General features: G+C 41.4%; 1 protein-coding gene across 11 annotated transcripts in view; it reads right to left on the bottom strand.

Annotated features, from left to right (window-relative positions):
- MTSS1 (MTSS I-BAR domain containing 1) overlaps positions 1–15,878 on the bottom strand; it is a 125,202-nt gene that overhangs the window by 89,188 nt on the left and 20,136 nt on the right. The window lies entirely within an intron of this gene.

Genomic DNA, 15,878 nt, shown 5'->3' with positions numbered 1-15,878 from the left:
AACTTCTTTATATTGTTAAGTGCCCATCACTTTTGCCCAGATAGTTGAAATTGCAATTTGCAAATACACAAAGCTAGCTGAATAAAGACCAGCATCTCATTTCTCTCCAGCTAAAAAAAGAAATGAATGTAATCAGCACATTTTCTTTCTAGATGAGAATGACAAATACAATCGCTAATGCATTGTGCTGCATTTCTGGTCTTACAGCTGCTTAAAGCTTCTACTTCCAAAAAAAGACTCTCAAAAGTAGGCAGCTGTGAATGTAACTTGCCCTATGCAAATGTTTTCAACTTTAAAAGAAAACCACTTTCCTCACTGCCTAACTCCCTCTTGTAGTGCAAATCAGGAGGAAAAAGGAGGAGAGACAGCATGCTTAGATTCCTTCTTTCTGTTATTCCAGGAAGCTGTTTGGGAAAATAACTGCTCAGGCTGTGCATTTCAGAATAGCATCAGCTCCCCCAGCCACCAGCAAAGGGCTTTCCTCAGCCAAAGATCACGCTGCACCCACGCACTCTTCAAAGCTCCTCCTGCTGATCCTCATGACCATTCCTGGAAACTGGTATTTGTGCAATCCAAAGCACAGCTCCAAGTACATCTCCCTGGTCAGCACAACACATGCCTAGCTGCTATAAACCACTCTGCACACAGCGAGAGGAAATCCATGCAGCTCCAAGGCATTGTGTAAACAAGCAGACATGCTGCATAACAGACAAAAAAGTTTAACAGTGTAGGGGGACTAGGAATTTAAAATGCATACAGGACATCTCTGACTTAATTATGGCAACCATCACATTTCATTTTTCTTTTTAAAAAATGCTTATGGTTGCTTACTGTACTTATCTAGCTTTAAAATGTCAGAGCACAGGCACAAAAAAGGGTATTAAACACATAAGCAAGCAATGCAACATGCTGCTGCTTTTCTTCTTTTTATTTATTTTATGCAAGTAACACCTGCAACTTTTCTTCTATTTTTCCACATCTTCTAGAGAGCAGAGGACAAACCTGCCTAAAGCCACATGGGAAGAAAGTACCTGAAGGATTGATTCTGTTGCACCTAATTGAATGCACCTACATTCATCCCTTGAGCCTAATGCAATTTCTACTCTTACACTTTCACAGACTTCTGGCTAACCAGCAAGGTGGCATAAACTGGAAGAAAGCTATCTCCAGTTAACTCCTGTTATTTTGTATTCTTGCTCTTATTTCTAGGCAAACAGCCTGCAAAAAAAAATCTCCACAAAGCCTCACCACAGATGGCAGTTTGGCATTCTCCAGCCAAGCTCACACCTGCAGCTTCCACGACCACTGCTGCAGCTGGGCTTTTTGTCTCCTCTCACTGACAAAAACTGCAAAAACCACAAGTGTTAAGTGACCCACTACTACCACCATCCATTTCATTAATGAACTAAGTCCACAGGAAATCAAGATGCAAGCCTCCACTCTTGGCTCTGCTCCCACCAACACAGCTCTGCTTATTCCCCAGGCAGGGGTAACCTTCGGGCAGTTTGGGCATAGAATCATTACCACGGGGAAATTCCCATCCACAAGAGGAAGGAAAGAAAAAGCACACAAAACTGACAGTTCTGAAGAGGATTTCAGCCACCAGCGTCAGTGTGAGACACAGGAGCCCTGTGTTGAACAGGCCATGAGCCCTGAAAGGGTGAAGCAGTTCTCTTCACAGCAGTTTCACCTGAACTCTTGCAGCCAGCCACCACCAAATGGGAGTCACCAGAATCTCCACAGTACTTTATTGTCTCCTGGCCATGACACTGCACTCCAGGCCATGGCTTGATGCAGTCCATGAGGACCAGGACAGTCATGTTACAGAAAGTGGTATGTTTTCTTGCACACTCTGAGTTGAGGCAAGACCATCACCCCCTGTCTGTCAATTTTATGCAAAACCCACAGATGAGAGAGACAACCAAAGCCAAAGTCTGTATTTTCTTCAGAAATCCAAGCAAGACTTCTTATAGGTACCAGTTTGATTTAATTTTTTTCTACATATATATTTATACAAAGAAGATGCACCCAGAGCATTTTCCAGCACACCTGCACTGCAGAAATGCTGCCTGTTCCCACGGCTCTCTGTGCTGCAGGGCCCCAGCCAGGCTGTGTCCAGCACAGCAGGCTCAGCCCTGACCAGCCCTCCAGAGATAATCAGGTTAGATCATCTAATGGCCCTCCTGGTCCTTAAAAAGAAAATGAGGTGTGAATCACTTTGATGCTTTGAAGCCCTGGTCCAGTTTCTCCCACAGACAGAGACCAGCCACTGCAAGATGAAACTCAAATCAAAGCCAAGTTTTACTTCTGTGGTCAGCAGCACAGACATATTTCAAAACCAAGGTGAAGCAGATGACCAGAGAAGAGAGATGAAGCCAGACAGGCTTCTCTGTCTGTAGGACAGGGAGGCATTCAGTTGGCTAAGAAACAAAAGGGTAGGGAGACAGAGAGCCTGAGAGGATTTCTGGCCAGATGCTTTCCATAAGTAAATCCTAAAATGGCAGCCACTGGTCCCCACTATTCATTCACTCCATCATTCTCACCAAAGAACAGTTCTCACGTCAGCTGGACATAGTTTTGTCTCTTGTACAGGCAACTGAATAATCCTCTGATCTTGCTTCACCCTAATACTTTATACAAGATTTCTTTTTAAAAACTCTGAATTGTGCAGTAGATGGCTATTAACAAGGATAACCCAACAGGTTTTTTTCTAAGCTTAAAAGCTACTTTTTCTCCAAGACTGACCTGTCCAGACCTGTCCAGTTGTCCATACTAAAGCAGCTCACAGATATTTAAATCATGCAAAGCCATCACTGTTTAGCGCTTTCACAGAAAGCTTCCCCAGCAGAATTAATTAGCTGATAAATTATATTGAGAACATATCCATCAAACCTAAGGATGCTCTTCCTCATGTTTGTGCCAAAGCAACTCTACTCCTACTCTTCCATCAGCATAAATGAGTTTAAAAATAGCCTTATAAGAATATTTAAATGGGTTTCATTACAGCTTAAACTAGTGAGAAGACTTTGACAACTATTCCTACAAAGCAAACTCCCTGTAGTACCTTTTTAAATATCCTAAAAGGAGTTGCACCTCTACCTGCAGAATTGAAATAAAAAACGAGTTAAGAGAAAACAAAAGAGAGAGTAAGTTATTTCAAACAAAGTGTTCATTGCTGCATGGAGAAGTCTTTGTTCAAATATATTGCATGTAAGAAATCTTATTATTGTGTAATTAAGCCCTGAACTAACATGGCCAGGGAAGTGGAGCCTTAAAACAAGGTTTTCAGGATTGTCTAGTTTGACATCTTCTTTACATGGCAGAAACAAGTTTGTCTGCCTTAATCCTTCCTCTACAATCACTGAGAAAGGTCTGTATGTGCTACAAGAAGAGCACTGGAAGTTTTCAGGGATCAAGAAAAGAATAGCATAACCTCAGTTACACCTAATCCCATTCAACCAATCAATACTGCATCATGCTCATCTCTTGTTATTACCAATCCTCTTGCAAAATGAGGCTGTTCTACACACATTTCCCAATCAGCCATCTTAATGCAAATATGCTGAAAATGTTGCAGGGAACATGCAGGGCCACAGCCTGAAAGGAAAATGCACAGAAACCCACAGAAGCTGAAAACAAAAAAACCACAGGTAAGCCTCTTTCCAATAAAAACAAGCAATGCCCTCTGCAAAGCACACTAAGTGTACCAGAGAGGGAAATCCAAACAGAGCCGCAAAACACCAGAAAACAAGTTACCCCAGACTTCCTTTCAAAAAAGGAAAAGAAAAAGAAAGTGGGTAACTCTAGCTGCCCCCTAGATTCTGTGAACAGTTATCCACCTATATCCACCTGTCCATTCCCAGTGATGCTTTGGGATAGCTCTGGGCATGCAAAGCAGCATATCTAGGACCCTAAATAACATTACTGAAGGAATTAGATCCCAGGAAATACAGACCCTCCATTTTTAATGCAGTCACTCTGCAGGAATTACATGGCATCTCACACAGATCTCCAAAGCACCATCTTACCCTCCAAGTAACCTGAACAATCTTTGCAGATCTTAACATCAAAAGAAATTCTCATTGCTATAGACAGGTCATACAAAATAGATGTGCCTGACATCCAAGCCTTGAGGGTCAAACTACCACTTCACACCTCCATACAGGGGGATGTCAAAACCTCTACAATCCAGGATTATTCTTGGAAGTCTTTATTTTGTTCTCCCTTTAAACAGAACTAGATCTCCCTTTAACTAGGAATCATTGCAATTATGTAAACTGCTGTTATCATATTGCTTGCTTTTAAAAAACACAAAAAAAATCTGAATTTTATAAATTATAAATTTTGTGCATCTAGTTATTGAAACTATTGTTTGAGGCAAAATATGTCATCACAAGACAAAGCTGAAGGAAGAGACTCCTGTTCGCCTTGTGTCCCTTCAACCTTTCCTCACGGCTGGAAGCAGTGAATCAAAGGTAAAATGAACTGACTTGCCCCAGTTTGTTTCCATGCAACTTAAAGCTGCATCATCAATGTTTAATGCTTAGTCCCATTGGTCACAAGAAGCTTTTTATATGCTGAATATATTCCATCTAAGAGATCTTTTCTCTTAAAGAAAGTTATTCATACATCTTTCACCTTATACGTACACCTAGAAGGCACGATTTTGAGTTCAGCTTCCTTTTTTGACCAAAAAAAAAATCACACATGAAAATAAGTTGAAACCAAACTGACTAGCTTGAAGTAAACAAAAGTTAAGCATTAACAAGAAAACATACATTGCTTTATCCATGATGATCATGACCTGAAAAACTGAACTCTAGAGAGGCTGAAATTCAGACCAATTTAAACAGATTAGGCAACAGTAAACATTGGAAACAAGGAGCTTTGGAAAGGATATTGAATAGATGAATTTCTTAAACTGACCAAGCTTTAACCTTTTTAACCAGCCTAAGAGGACAGGACAGACTTCTTGCCACTCATGCTCAAAAATCCCTAAGCAGTATTCATGATGGGTAGATGGGTGGTTGTTTGCTCTTCTGAAGGCATTGGCTCTTTCCTGTGAGAGACCCCATTAACCCTACATAAAGCCTTAACAAGAAAACTTCATTCTAACAACTACATTTGCTTTAAAATACTCAGATCTAAACTTTAATCTTAATTACACTGTGCATAAAGTCACCCTAACATAACATCTCAACCAGCTTCTTCATTGTCTCTAGAGATGCACACAAGTTTAGTACTTTCACCCTAGCCAGGAATATACATGGACAAGGCTTTCTCTCCCACTCCTAATTTTGAAAGCCATGTTAAATTCGTAAGGTTGCCAACAAAGAAAACATGTTGTGAAGAACAAAGTCTCTGAAAGCAGGCAGCCACTTCAGACAGAGCAGCTAAAATACTTGTGGAAGTGCAGCTTGAGAAAAATGGAATTTATAGCTCTGAGTGAAGCCGGCCTCAAGCTCACAATGAAAGATTAAAATCTGTTCGTCTAAATCAATTATCTGTCCTGAGCACACGTTGTGCACTTGAACCCAACAGTCTGGGGAGGGCTTTGCATCACAGTACACACTCAGTACAACACTCATTTCCCCAGCAGCAAGCTACATTTCAGCTTAATAGCTAAAACATTTCCTTGGCTGCATTCATAACCAAGGCTCTGCCTCTGCAGCAGCTCCATAAGAGTTACACATGAACTCTTTACCTTTGAACCAAAGTGACTAACGCTCACACAGAGCTGCTATTCTCCATGCAACACAACCTAGATTTAACATGGATACACAGCCACAACAGCATCAACAGAAATGTGCTCTGCTGGACTCCAGTGATTTTGCAAGCTAGCAGAAAATGAACAAGCATTGAAAACAGGGATAATCCATCACAATATGCACTTAAAGTATTTACTAAATTTACTTGGGATTTAATTTATTTATAACAACTCAATGTTCTGGACTTCCATCACTATATTGTGTAAATGTAACCAAGCCTCACTCTAAGATTCTCATTTCAGCACTCTGCTTAGTACCTGTTTGGAAGAAAGGGAGATTTTTAACTTCTACACAAGAACAAAGGTGAAGATGATTTCCCAGCATCATGAGTCATTATAGTCTTAAATGACAGTTTCCAATCCTAGATCTCAAACTGTAATCTGGTCATATCACAGTGCCAAATTCTCTCCGATTATTCAAATGCATCATTACTCTCTTGACGCAAATAGTTTAATCCAGTCATTTATTGGGGTTTTTGAAATCACTGTAATACTTTTACTACGGACTTGCATACGTAAACAGTGAATATAAAAGATGACCCTGTCTGAAAGGATTTTTTTTTTAAATAAAACCCCTCACTTCTTCATGGATATGTACTGGATGTCCCCTAAATATTCCCAGCACAACACACCCAGCTCCTCTTTGTCCACCATACAGTTCCTCCTCTCTACACTCACTTTCCTCAGCCTGCTCCAGCATCCCTAAATACCAAATGAGTAAGAGGCTGCTCTGAGGGTGGCCAAGGCAAGGCTCCCCTTGAGCTGGCTGAGAAAATGGCACTCCTTGTGTGCACACATGTCCATGTCTGCACGTACACAGGACATACAACTTCACCCTCTCCTCAGAGATGCTTGGCTTCTGGGGGAAGAGGGCTTGGAAGACACACACATCTGATATAGATCTCCTTTACTAGCACAGCCAGGAAAAACAACCTTCAGTCATACAAAATGACATCTTCACACTTCAGACTATTTCATCAATGCCCCAAGTTTGCTTTACAGATTTGGCTTGATCTCATCACAATTTGGAGAACTTCTGGGGTTGGGAAAAAAGAGACCAAACCATTGCTGCCTGCCTAAGTCCAGTTTCTGTACTTAGAGGGCAGCAAGCACCATTCTGCATTCCTTTCTCACCTCCACCACATTATTCAAATTTTAGTAGTGAAGACAGAATAAATAAAAGAGTCAGTTTCATTTTCATGCACCTGACCCCTGGACTAATTCTGGACAAATTGTAAATGGTGCAAATCAGGCTTTGCATATTGCCTGGCACCCTGAAAGCCTAGAGTCTCTACAAGCCAAGCATCAACACTCCCACTGCTGCTTAACCCTGCGAAATCAAATACATTAACCAGGTGTGTCTGGGACTAAGTAAGGGCAGAAGCTGGTCCTGCAGACAAAAACACATTAACAATGCTATTTATCATGCTCCGCAGAACAAACACCAGCTCTGCCTCAAAACGGAGTAATGGCAATACCAATGGCTGTTACTCTTGGGAGAAAATGGACCCAGTTCCCAGGCAGATCTTTCACTTTGGGGTGGGCTGAAGTGACTCCAGGACAAACACTCATTTATGTATTCTTCAGTGCTTCCATCTGGCAGCTCTCTGAGGGAGGGGAGTGGTGTTAGAGAAAAAGACATCCCCCCTCCTCACCTCCAGCTCCATTTTGCAAAATCCTATTTTTAGCCCTCAGTGTACACGCCAAGGTGCACAGCACCACTACTGTAGTAATGGCAGCCACAAACCTGCCTGCTTGTTTGTCATCCATCAAGTACTCGCACAGGGCTGCACTGAACTGCAGAACAGGCTCAAATACTGCTCCAAACTGAAGTCCCAGCCAGCTCCTTGATATTAGTTACTATAGAAACCAGTCCCTCGGCACAGGAGCTCACAGCAGGAAATCATGCAGATTTCAATTTTACATAGTAATAAATGCTGCGGGAGAGGAGAATTTCACAACAATTGGAGGGGCTGATTGTACAAACTCAGACCTCTTCTACCCCACGACACTGCAGATGAACGTGCCCACGCACACAATCGCCACTGCTCCTAGTTTTGAAGTAGTTTCCACCAAGCTTGAGTTGGAATGGATGCTGGAAAGGTGGTAGCATTTTTCAGTGGCTTCATTAGACTGGAAAACGTACTCATTTTTACATGCAAGGAGCCCATGTGAAAACAACAAAACAAGCACCAACTGCAAAGCAGCAGGAAGATTTAAGCATGTATGTAAGTACAGAGAGTCCAAACATTTTACAGGAAGTACTGTCAGGTCACAACCCAGGGCTTCTTTGGAAATAGCCCATCTTCCTTTCCTTCTCCACTCTGTCCAAAAAAACAACCTGAATAGAAAGCAGGTCACAGATTAATTTGTAGAAAAAAACTGTTGTAGAAAGTACAGAGACAAGAGGGAGGACTCTGAGCCCTGAAATGAAACAGTAAGGTAATATTATTCTAACTTTTCAGAAGCAGTTCTACAGGTTGGACTCTATCATGCGTGGGAGGAAGAGGAAGATACACAGCACAATTCACTTCTTGTCCCAGGCAGAACTGAATTTTCTACTGAAATTCAACAACCAGTGGGGACTCTTCCTCACCTTTCTAAATGAGCCTATAAGCCTGAACAGGGCAGGTTTTACTACATCAACCAGGGAAGAAAAGAGCAGGGAACTGCTTCACTGAAGAAAACTAACATGAAGGGAGGAGGGAAGGGGTGAACAGCTTGCACAGCAACAGGGACAAACATTTGTGCTGGCAACAGCCGACAAATCATCAAGCAAACAGAAGGACGAGAAAATGAAGGAAGCTGGTCTATTTTTAAGCAAGACCTCATTATTACCATGAACATGCACTGCTTCCCAAGAAGCAGCAGGTATGCAAACATGAGATGAATCATATCACAGAGTAAATCACCTGGCAGCAGAACACTCGTTTGCATGGACACACACAGAGTGAACACATACGATCTACGGGCCTGACACCTACGAAAATGTGTGGAAGAGCATCCTTCTGGGAGGCAGCCTGAATTATGGAGAGCAAAAAAAAACCTGTTAGACAATGCAAATGTCACTGCTGCTTCTGAAAATGACTTTTGTCACTGCTTTTGTTAATGATTAGATAGAGTCCATTGTTATGGACGCTCCACTCACAATTAGTCTGCTGCAGCTTGTAATTTCACTTTTTGTACAGCTCTCTCATATCATTAGAAACAAACAGAGTTTTTGTACAGCCAGGGTGGGAATAGACTGAGGGAATTGGAGAAGACACCCCAAGTGAAAGCACCACATTTCATATCACAGCCTTTGCACAAACTGCCTTGCTGATACAAAGGAAGGTCACAAGTGGTTTTTGGACATGTGGACTGGGGGGCAAGGAGGTGAACTGCAGGACTCTGATCAGTCCCCCCTCACACCCCCAGGTCTGGAGAGTTTGCAAGGAGCCATCTGACAGCACCAAATCTGATACTTCCCCAACACATGTCTTCTAGGCAGCCACCACTGAGGTGACCACCAAAAGGAGAATCCCCAAACCTGCATTTCCAGGCAGCTGTGAGGCACAAATCACAAGGCCACAGAAGCTCAGCAACTGCTCTGCAGCCTCCACAGGCTGTTATGGGCAAGGTCCATGAGGCAAGAAGCACTATCCTACCTCACAGAAACCTTGCTTAGTCTGAACTGATTTTCTAAGTCTCTTCCCACAACACAGAACTTCCCTTTCTCTCGTATAGCAAATAAAAAAGATACTAAATAAAACTCTATGTGAACAGATCTTCAGCTACCTTTGTTACCCAGCTGGTGACAGATTAAAAATAAATAAGAGTTGCAACAACTCTCTTGTGATTACTGCAGCATTGTAACTATGTGCCAACTAGTAATTTATCACATCAAAAGGCTGCTTGAATTAGCCTGAAACGGGATCTCCCACCACAGAAATATGTGCTACACTGGGAAAACCAACCACCAACCAAAACCTCAGCCTCCACTTTCAAATCCACATCCCATCATCAAAAGGATGCTTTTGCATCTTTGATTCTAAACTAATAAATCATCTGAAGGAAATCCTAAAGCCACTTACAATTTATCCTCATTACTTCCCAAACTCAATGATTAAGACATTAAAAGTTTGGTTCTCTTGCCAAGACTGAGAAAATTCTTTGCAGCTACAAAACCAGTATTTAGTTACTGAAGTGTAGGTGCTCTGTGTGAAGATGCCCACAGAGATATAAATTCATAATGCAGCTGGAAACAACAATCAATCTATCCATCCCAAGCCTGCAGAAAAACCAGGATCTGATATTCTACCCTCCTAAAAGCAACACAGCTGTATAAGTAAGGAGAGAGAAAGAACCACAACAAGTGTATGAAAAATTAACTCTGAGCTGTTCCCCCTCCCCACAGTCCCAAAGATTTCCAATTCAGATGATAGTGAGCAGACTTACATTCAGTCATGCGAAAAAAGTCCAGCCCCTGCTATCATAACACAGCAGCCCACTCCTTGGACAAGGTACTAAAGAAGTTTGTTTGCTTCTTCCTCCCTCGCCCTTTTTTCCCCCCCTCATAGAAGCTGGTCTTGCATTCAAATTTTCTATTTAGCCCACACAATCACCTGGTGGCTTTACACCCTTTCCTAACAACATTTCAGTCTCTCAGCACCTCAGCAAGCTCAAAAAAATACTGGGTTGTAGGGCAAATGCAAACTCCACTCCTGTGTCACTCTCTGCACTGTACAAAGGGACATCTATGTAAGTTATTATAGCAATTATTTTTGTCTTTTGCCCTGAATATTACTCCTTAGGTAAGGATAAATCAGCACAAATGTTGTCAATGACCCTGAGCTAGATTTTGTCTTGACCTTAAGGAAAAAAATAAGGCATATATAAGTAATATTTTTTTAAGCTGCAGTGCCTGCACTTCTCCAAAGAAAAGACAATGGCCATGTTTTACTTGCAGTGCAGCCCTTTCAAGCCCCTAAATACAAAATCTAGTCATTAATAACCAAATCACTTCTCTTGTGTTTGAGCATTTTAGATGCTCAGCCCATTTTGACTGCTCCAGCCAAAGGGGCGCACATCAGAAGCAGAGTTCTCAGGGTGACACACTTGGTGACAAACATGGACTGGCATTTGCTACTGGTCTAGAGAGAGATGGGAACACAGAAATAGTGAATAACACAACATGGCCTTTGTGATTTGTAGTTTTAGCTGTTGTTAAGCAGAATATCCAAGTCCCACTTCTCCAAACACAACAGATATGCAATATGCATCCAGCCTCATAATTATCTGCCAGTGATTCTGATTTTGGTCCTGCATTTTGCATCATCTTCATGAAAACATAATGGAAGACTGAATGGCTCATTTAAATACTTTTCTTCCTGATTATTTTGTATATGAAAATCCACCAAGAAAAAGTCTGGACTGTATTATTTTTCTTCAAAGACTTCACAAGAGAATAAGTACTTATGACAGTCTTATCTTAATTGACAGGAAGCTTAAAAAAGGTTTTGCTATTTGAGTATGAGCATGTGAAATTAAAGAGGAGTCAGATGAAGAAATGGGACAATGAGAACGCCTTTCCTCTTGTGACCAGCTTTGTTTTCACTCTGAAATTAGGCACAGATCACCATCACATCTCCCCAGTCCATAGCCAGGAGCAAACCAGTCCATTTCAGAAATGTTATACAGCTGTATGTCTACTGCTGTAGACTGTGATGTCTTTCTCCTCTCCAAGCTTCACTTCTGTTCCATCTATTTTTTTCCTCCGTGAAAATAAGTAAATCTATAAAAAACACCTTTTAGTACAGTCCATAACATTTTGCTGTAGCACCAAGACCCTGCCAGACCTTGGCTCCCACTGTGCCTTATTTGCAGTGAGCTCCTGGTTCAGGAGGCCCAAGCACATTCACTTGGGAGCTCATAGACAATCCCAGCCCTGCAACACCTTGTGCACCTTGGGAAACCACTTCAGTACATACCATATAGATCCTGGCCAAAATAACAATGGATCACCCAGACTAAGGGCATCTGAAGGGGTGCTTACACACTACCTGGAACAACATGGATGCAGAGTCTGTCCAGGAACACTGATCTGCAGAAAAGGTACTATTTTAAGCAGCCTCATTAAACATGAAGAGCAGTCACTGAGTAGTGCCACAGAAGAGCTACCTGATGTAGACACTCACAAATATTAATCAAATTTAATTTTATAAGTAAAAGTGTTAAACCATATTTACATTTTTGTGTGCTGTTGAAATTTAATGAGGCTTGAAAAAAGTGCAGGCACTTTAATGTAGCACTTCTTCCTCACTGATATATCCGGCCCCTCAACGGGGTAACATTAAAATTACTGTGCTGATTTTGGTCCCTGCTGCTGCATGCCATGCAGACACAAACTGAGTTTTGCTTCCAAATCTACTCAGTGCCCCTTGGCAGCTGGCTGACTACCCACAGTGTCCTCCCTGATGACAAAACCCTCAGTCCAGCAGAAAGGGTCTCCTACTCAAGGGGAATTTCCTGCAACTCTGCATGGCCTTAAAATCCTCTCAGACATCTGTAAAATGAAAGAGATGGAAAACATACTGGATGTCAGAATTACCAAAGGAAGGGAGAACATACCTCTAGTAGCACTTGCCAAGAGGGAACTTCAAACAGCATTACAATCCATGGAATGCAGCTGGCCAGAGAAAGCTGTGTGATTCACTGACACCCTCTTGAAGTGATTTAACTAATCTGCTAATATCAAGCACACCTATGTATATGCAAAACCCTTCAATATGAATGAAAAACAGGAAACCACAAGACTTGAGTATCAGCTGCCTCATTAACAATCTCACTTTGAAGATCAATTTTAAGCTTGGGTAAATCAAAGCTTTTTGATCATCTTTCCATAAATTTTAATTTACACCTGTGCAGGTAGGCAAGATTGGGGCAGGGTTTTATTGGGAAGCTGCTGATGGTGAGTTAAGTGGATATATAAGAAGTGTGCATATCTTCACATTAATCTCCCCCATACCACAAGGAGGATAGTTACTTTTCACACCTACTTTTCCAAGTTCCTGAGCTCTAGTACTTATCTACAAAGGACATTCAAATGCAGCAGAGGCAGAAGAAGACTACCATACAAAAAGCAAAGCAATTTACACACACTCTTTTACATACTGTTGAAAGCCAACTTGAACATATATCACATATAAACACGGTATTTGTGAAGCACAGTACTTGTCTTCTTTATTGCACAAATAATCAGGTAAATGGAAATAAAATTAAATTAGATTTAAATTTCTTCCATGCTTCAGCTAGAACTGATGAAGGTAAAAACATTCAGAATCTCAAATATTGCAAGAAACAAGCCATATAAGAAAAGCTTGAACTAAAACTCATGAGCACACATCTCCCTAAAAGGAAACTTCATTTTTAAGGTATTCAAGAGTTACTTTTACACTATTTAAGGCATATTAAGGATTTAAAGGTACCCTGAAGCACCTCATTCATTTCATATTTTGTAAGCATTCTCTTTAATAATCATAGTGAGAGATAATACAGATTCCACTGCAGACTACCAAGTTCTGCTGGGCTGTATGCCAAACAGATGCAGCTTGAACAACAAAAACTGCTACATAGATGTCTCTATTTTGTCAGAGCTCAAAAATCAAAACATCTAAAGGAATTTTGTTTTCAAGAACCTCTGATGCCAGCAAAACCAGCACACATTGCTATACAGCTAGCATTACTTTAAATTAGCGACATAACTTAACAATCTCCCCCATTCAAATGATGATTCTCAGATGACCAGACCCACAGAAATCTAACATTTTGGTGATACATGCATCAGAACTAATTTCCCTGCGTTTTCCCTTGTCAGGTTAAAATCAAAGCATTGAACCAAAGGAACTAAACTGAGGAAAAAAGAGACAGCTTTGGGTTGATGCACATCAAAATGGAGACACAGCAAAGCAGGAAGCAAAAGCTGAAATGAGCTGGTTGGGAATTAATTTGTGTATTGAGTCACCACAAAACATCAGGTACTTCACATTCAGGACTTTTCCTACTTCAGAAGCTACAAAGAGAAAAAAATACAGCAAAGTACAGGTTATCTGACTCATCCAATCAGGTTTGACCACAGGCAGAGCTCCAATTATGCCTTCTGAGCCCCAGATGGGAACGTGAAGATTAACATTGCAGGATTAGAAGGGAGTAAATGGCATGGAGAGAACAATGCAGCACAAGAGCAGAGACAGTGCTTGGGAACAGCAGTAATGGCACCCAAGGTAAGGCTGCCAGCTGGAACAGGGACTGGCAATGATGGAAACAGGCTCTCATTCTTGAACACTTGGTGACTGAAAGGAGATTGTCTCCCCTTGCCTGTGTGCGTACATGTACACCCAGGCAAACACTTTTTCTTCTTCCAAAGCTAATGCTGCTGCAAACTGATTAAAGAGTAGCCAGAGTTCTTCTGTTGACTGATGAAACACTTCCATCAGCTAGATCAATGAGTCTTGAAATAACAGGCCACTTTCTGTAGAACTACAAGCAATTACAAATTAAAGGCAGCACCAGCTTCACAACACTTCAGTCATCCTACAAGGAACTAACACTGTCCCTCCAGAGCAGGCACCTGCTCCAGCATTTCCATGCACAGTTAGTTCCCAGAGGAAGCATTTGGCTCATGCAATGATAAACCAGGCTCATGATGTAAAACATACCAACCTCCCTGCCTTTGTCACAGGAATACTGCTCCAGTCTCATTTATCCCCAGCAGCTGAACATGACTTTGTCTAACTTTGGGTAATCTGTTAACTGCAAACTTTGGTTTATCTGTTAACTCTCTAAACAGGGTGAAACACAGCCAGATGTTTGGTTAGACAATCAGATACATAATTTTATATACTGGGTAAGTAATAGGGAAAATTTAAGAAAGGATTTTTCACTTTATGTAACCACTCAAAGGGAAAACTGAGAGCCAGTTAAAATTCCCATTACAGAGAAAAAAAAAAAAGTTTTTCAGTTTTTCTGTTCAGTTCAGAATTCCTTAAACTGATGGCAAAATATGTTTTTATTGAACTGTGCCCTCATAAGTCACAGGGAGTTTTGCTATCACCTTCCCTGGGGACAGGTGTTTACCCTGCCCACAGCAAGGCAGAATGATCAGTATTTGTTAAAGGAGCAAGGTGCAACCTCAGAGATAAACCTGAATGGGAACAAATGGAACTTGGGTTGGGTGGCAGATCAGAACCACCAGCTAACTTGGGGTTTTGATTCATTGCCCAGAACATCACTTTCTAAAAATAAAACCAAAATTCCCTTCTATCCTTTCAGTCAGAGAAGGCAGAAGACAGAACAGAGGAGCTATACAAATTTGGCATGCCTGGATTCACAGAGCTCCTTTTGTAAAGGATGTGCTGGAAGAGATAAGAGACAAGACACGACACAGCAGAAAGTGCAAAATACCCTTCAAAAACCCACACAAGCCATTTTTGTTTGAGAGTGGGAAAAGTTTCAGTCATTCTGGTATCTCAATGGAAGCCCTATAAGCCTGCCAGCATAGCCAGAAGACAAGTCCCAAGGATTTTGGTCGTTTACTTTGTTTCCCCTTGGGGAAAGCATAAGAAAAGGGAAAAGAACATGCTTGAAGGAAGGACATGTTAGAAATCCAAGTGAAGTTCTTCCTTGAGTCTCTTCCTTAGTTTATTCCACTTTCTGTCATGTTTATTATTTTATGTGAGTGGATTACCTATAATTTACAGGAGGTATGCATATAATGAGGAACTTCTTATCAGAATGTAAATATTAGCTTTAGACCGGAAAAAGAAGTATTTTTCCCTCTTGTAATTCTGACTTGGAACTCACTCCAGCAGCTGCTGCTCCTCCTGTAAGCCAGAGGTAAGGGAAGTTTGACTGAGCCTGCACTCTGCTAACGGCAATGAACACCCTTCATGTCAGCAATATTACTTTCTTACTCTCCAAGTCAAATGCCAACAGCACATTAGGACTTTAAAAAATGCTACAAAACCTTTAGGGTCAGAGGTAACCAAGAGCTGTTCCCTCAGCAGTGATTTATCTGCACTCTGGATTTACTCCTCAGCAGCAGTCCAAGGACAGTGACCATGGGGAATGCCCT

This window comes from Melozone crissalis, unplaced genomic scaffold (assembly GCF_028551555.1).
Source record: "Melozone crissalis strain CALT ecotype California unplaced genomic scaffold, PUWL_Pcris_2 ptg000002l_1, whole genome shotgun sequence".
Classification (NCBI taxonomy): Eukaryota; Metazoa; Chordata; class Aves; order Passeriformes; family Passerellidae; genus Melozone; species Melozone crissalis.
The sequence above is the reverse complement of the archived record's forward strand: the minus strand, read 5'-3'. Positions and strand labels throughout refer to the sequence as shown.